The sequence below is a fragment of the Rhineura floridana genome, chromosome 11 (genome assembly GCF_030035675.1).
Source record: "Rhineura floridana isolate rRhiFlo1 chromosome 11, rRhiFlo1.hap2, whole genome shotgun sequence".
Classification (NCBI taxonomy): domain Eukaryota; kingdom Metazoa; phylum Chordata; class Lepidosauria; order Squamata; family Rhineuridae; genus Rhineura; species Rhineura floridana.
Window position 1 is genome coordinate 12,862,973 of NC_084490.1, and position 5,826 is coordinate 12,868,798.

Sequence of the window (5,826 nt, forward strand, 5' to 3'; positions counted from 1 at the left end):
TACTCTGATGTTCGATATGACTAGTTCATTATCTGTACCGCAGTCTGCTCCTGGTCTTGTTTTCGCAGAATGTATGGAATTTCTCCATCTTCTGCTTCCAATTATATAATCAATTTGATTCCTATATTGACCATTTGGTGATGTCCACTTGTACAGTCATCTTTTCGGGTTGCCCCAAAAAATGTGTTTGCAAGAAACAAATTATCGGCTTCATTGAATTCAATAAGTCTCTGTCCTGCTTCATTTCTATCTCCTAAGCCCCATTTCGCCACAATTTCTAGTTCTTCTGTGTTCCCTCCTTTTGCATTCCAGTTCCCTGTGATTATCAGAGCAACCTGTTGTGGCGTGTGATCAATTTATTCCTGTACGTCTGTGTAAAATCTCTCCATTTCCTCTTCTTCTGTGTTTGCTATTGGAGTGTAGACTTGGATGATGGTTATGTTAATAAGTTTCCTGTTAAATCTCATTGATATCACTTGCTCAGACCTTACTTTACAGCTGCTAATTGCTTCTGCTACATCACTTCTCACTATTAGAGCAACTCCATTTCTTCTTAATTTATCATTTCCTGCATAAGAAATTTTGTAGTTGCCTGATTGAAAGTGTCCCGTTCCCGCCCATTTCAATTCACTCACGCCAAGTATTGTAATATTGATACGTTCCATTCCTTGCTTGACAATTTCTAACTTTCCTTGCGTCATGCTTCTCACATTCCATGTTCCTTTTGTGTGCGTTGTACAAGTCTGGATTCTGCTTTCACAGTTTTGCACTTCAGCCTCTGGGCTTTCTTTCAGCTTTGACCCAGCTGCGTCATTAGTCACAGTGCTACTCATACTTGTCTGTTGTTCTTCCCCAGTAACTCGATGAGTGCCATCTGACCTGGGGGTCTCATCTTCCAGCACTGTCTCATGTTGCATTTTGGATAGTCTATTCGTAGAGGTTTCATGGTAAAAGGGATTCAGAGGTGGTTTACCATTGCCTTCTTCATAGTCTGAATGCATCTTAGTCCGTTGTCTCAGCTTTGACCATTCCACCTTGGGTGCCCATGCTAAGAGTCTAGCCTCTTGGTCTAAACTCCTGACGGCATTGCTTTCAGCTTCTTCAATACTCTCAAACCCCCTCACCGTGTTAAGGTATGTATCCTAGAGAGGGATGCTGCAAAAAAAGCCCTTGCTAGCATGAGCACCATGGATCCCACAATAAACACCTGTCTGGAAGCATCCCCGGTTTTCAAGATGAACTGGAAGGTAAAACACATTGTGATACACAGGGCTTCATACTAGCTTTGAACTTTTTTTTCTATCTCTCATTTAAGTCCTCACCAGAGTTGGCTGTGGAGACCATGCCCAAGTGCCTGGAGTCTGTAAGTGGATGGATGGGCGAGAACAGGCTGACGCTAAATCCCGATAAGACCGAGGTGTTACTCGTGGGTGATAAGAGAAGGTTGGGAGACATCGACTTGGTGCTTAATGGGGTGAGATTACCCCTGAAGGATCAGGTCCGCAGCCTCGGGGTCATTCTGGACTCCCAGCTGTCCATGGAAGCTCAAGTTTCGGCAGTGAGCCGAGCAGCTTGGTATCAATTACATCTGATACAGAGGCTGCGACCCTACCTTCCTGTACAGCTACTCCCACGAGTGATACATGCCCTGGTCTCTTCTCGCTTAGACTATTGTAATGCGCTCTATGTGGAGTTACCCTTGAAGACGGTCCGGAAACTCCAGCTTGTGCAGAATGCGGCGGCACACTTGATTATGCATAGCCGTCACCGGGAACATATCACCCCGGTGTTGATAAATCTTCACTGGCTACCAGTGGTTTACCGGGCCCAATTCAAGGTGTTGGTATTGACCTTTAAAACCCTATACGGTTTCGGCCCAGTTTATCTGAAGGACCGCCTCCAGTATCACCAATTAAGCCGCCTTACAAGATCAGCCACGCAGGATCTCCTCTCAGTCCCACCAGCCAAAACAGCTCGGCTGGTGCGGACCAGAGAGAGGGCGTTCTCGGTAGTGGCTCACACCCTCTGGAATTCTCTCCCCTACGATCTTCAACATGCCTCCTCCCTGATGAGTTTTCGTTGAGCTGTAAAGACCTGGCTATTTAGGCAGGCCTACAGGAACTTCGAGCTAGATTAGTTGTAATGTATTAACTGATGTTTTTGATGTTAGTTGATGAATGTGGTTGTATTTTTATTGTATTGGATATTGTATTTTATTGTATTGTGTATTGTATTTTGTTCCTGTTGTAAGTCGCCTAGAGTGTCTGTTAATTCAGACAGATACGTGACTAACAAATAAAATTTTATTATTTATAATAATAATAATAATAATAATAATAATAATAAAATTTAATTTATGTGTCGCCTATCTGGCCGATGGCCACTCTAGGCGACGTACATGTAAACAGTTAAAACACAATGGGATAAAATACATTAATACAATATATAAACAATACAGCAGCAACAACAATACTAGTGCAGGGTAAGAGGCATTTCAGTCATAGAAGTTAACCCTCCCCGGAAATCCCAAAGGCCTGTTGAAAGAGCCAGGTCTTTAAGGCTTTACGAAATACATTTAGGGAAGAGGCGTGCCGTAGATCTTGTGGGAGGGAGCTCCAGAGGGTGGGGGCCGCCACTGAGAATGCCCTCTCTCTAGTTACTGCCAATCTAGCTGTTTTTGTCGGCGGGATTCAGAGAAGGCCCTGTGTGGCTGATCTTGTCGGGCGACATAATTGGTGGCGTTGAAGGCGCTCCTTTAGATAAACTGGGCCGAGACCGTATAGGGATTTAAAGGTTAATACCAACACCTTGAACTGGGCCCGGAAGACAACTGGAAGCCAGTGTAGATCGAACAACACTGGTGTGATGTGATCCCGGCGGCGACTATTCGTAAGTAGTCGAGCCGCCGCGTTTTGTATAAGTTGTAGTTTCCGGACCGTTTTCAAGGGTAACCCCACGTAGAGCGCATTACAGTAATCCAATCGAGAGGTGACCAGGGCGTGTACTACCAGTGGAAGCTGATGAACAGGAAGGTAGGGTTGCAGCCTTCGTATGAGGTGTAGTTGATACCAGGCTGCCCGGCTCACTGCCGAAATCTGAGCCTCCATGGACAGCCTGGAATCAAGCACAACCCCAAGGCTGCGGACCTGGTCCTTCAGGGGTAGACTCATCCCATTGAACTTCAGGTCAACATCTCCCAACCTTCTCTTGTCCCCCACGAGTAGCACCTCGGTCTTATTATTATTATAGTCAGATCAGTGGGGAATTTCGAATGCATTGATCCAACTTGGGAAAGAAGACCAGGTAATTTGGAACTCCAAAGTATGGGAAGAAATTTAGATGAAGAACATTTCTGAAGTGAAGGCCCTAAGCGAAGCGGATGGGAATTTGGGGGTGGGGGGGTTCCATCACAGCAGATTAGAAAATAAGCTTGGCCTACATAATAATAATAACTGAGATATGCAATTTTATTACTTTTTTGGTTTTTCCATTGAAAGGGTAAATTCCAATTAATTACTACAAATGTATGGTGTGTAGTTAGTAAATTACTACAAGGTTTAGTAATCTTGTTATAGAATTGAAGCATTACTGGTTGGTTTGTTTTTCACCATTCACTTATGTTGATGTAGTTGAATTTGTGCAGTTCTAGCAGTGGCCATAAAGCAATTATTATTATTATTACTATTACTATTATTACCTTTATTAATACCCCGCCCTTTTTGCAAAGTAGAACTCAAGGCGGCTTCCAGATAAAAAGTACACATAATTAAGAACATACAAAAATCTGCATTAAAATATAATTAAACTATTGAAATATGGTCCTGCATGAGTGAAATAGTCCATAAGCATCCTGTTCTTCAAAATGATTCTTTGCTTCTACAGGAATGACAAATGGATCTCACCAATATCACCGGCCACAAAGTGACTGAGTTTGTCCTCCTGGACTTCCCTTCTTTATCACCGGCATTGCGCTTGCTCCTGTGCTCCTTTCTCTCAATTGGCTATGCTGTCACACTACTGGGGAACCTGTGCATCACCTGGGCGGTGCTCAGAGACACCCATTTGTCCCGCCTCCCCATGTACATCCTGCTGGGCAACTTCTCCGCGATGGAGATGTGCTATGTCACCTCTGCAGTACCTTGGACGCTCATTGATGTGGCCTCCCCGCCAGGGATCATCTCCTTCCGTGACTGATTCTTCCAGTTCTATTTCTTCTTCTCCTTAGGATCAGCTGAGTGTTTTTGCCTCTCCATCATGGCCTTAGACCGGTACTTGGCCATCTGCCACCCACTTCGCTATCCAGTGCTCATGTCCCCCCGATTTTGCTGCACCTTATCGGCTTGCTGCTGGGTCTCCGGTTTCTTGTGGTTTGTCGTGCCCATCACCCTCATGTCACAGCTCCCATTTTGTGGCCCCAACATCCTAGATCATTTTCTCTGTGACCCAGGCCCTCTTCTAGCTGCTTCCTGCAGCCCAGCACCCCTCACACAGATCACCTGTTATGTCTTCAGTTCCCTCATCATTTTTGGAAACTTCCTCTTCATTGTAACCTCCTATGGCATAGTTCTGCAAACAGTCCTAAAGCTCCGCTCTGCTGCCGGTCGTCGCAAGGCGTTTTCCACTTGCACCTCTCACCTGGCCGTGGTCAGCTTGTTTTATGGCTCCACCATGGTCACCTATGTCAACCCAGGATCTTCTGGCGGAAGTAATAAGGTGGTGACTGTCTTTTACTCCATGGTGACCCCTCTTCTCAACCCACTCATCTACAGCTTGCGAAACAAAGAGATGATAGAGGCACTAAAGAGAACGTTGCTTCGAAGACATTGAGGGTCTCCAGTGCAAATCTCAGTGGGTGTTCATGGGCAAATCATTCTCCCTCTGCCTAACCTATCTCACAGGGTTGTTGTGAGGTTCAAATGCTGCCTTGAGCTCCTTGAGAAAACGTTGGAGTCGAAATGTAACAACACACAGATGGGTGGATGAGGGATTCTGGAAGAAACACAGGGCCTAGTCTTTGCTGTGATGAGGAAGAAATGTTTACAGCTATTGTCAGCCAATGTTAGTGGTTATCTGAACATAAAGTATTCAATCCAAGGTAGGAATATAACACAGATACCCTATACATGTTTTTTAAATGTTACTGATTTTATATTTGTTTTTTTAAAAAAATATGATAGTATTATGTATATTTCTTTTTAATCAGATTGTGAATTACAGCTGTCTTATCTCCTATTTTATTTGACTTCCACTTGCAGAGCTTGGAAACAGATTAAGTGGTTTCTCAATCTACTAAATAAGCAAACAGTTTTTGGTGTTTTTTATTAATTCTGTTTTAATTGTGTCTTAGTGATATTTCTGCTTGTCAATGTACAAGAGAGGATTTTAATTTGTTGATTTTGTATGTGTTATGATTGTTTTTGTGTGCCGCTATCTCATGAAGACACTTATCCTAAAAGTCAGAGTGGGTATAAATCTTTTAATAAACAAACCAAAAATTGTGTATACAGAGTTTTTTGCCATTTTTGTTCAATTTCTACCCTTCCTGTTCAAGCCCAAGAACCAACTGTATTTAATTATTTACAGCAAAATCCTGACCAAGGCCCCTATCTGCACTACATGTTTTAAAGTGTATCATATCACTTTAAACAGTCATGGCTTCCCCCAAAATCATCATGGGAACTGTAGTTTGATAAGCTTGCTGACCGTTGTTAGGAGACCCCTATTTCCTTCAGAGCTACAATTTGCAGAGTTTCCTGGGAAGAGGGGTTGACTGCTAAAGCACCCTGAAAAATGCAGTTCTGTGGTGGAAATAGGGAGTTTCTAACA

At 43.6% G+C, this 5,826-nt stretch overlaps 1 pseudogene; it reads left to right on the top strand.

The window, feature by feature from the left end:
* Positions 1–3,891: 3,891 nt before the first annotated feature.
* LOC133367427 (olfactory receptor 11H6-like) lies at positions 3,892–4,827 on the top strand (annotated as a pseudogene).
* Positions 4,828–5,826: the final 999 nt, after the last annotated feature.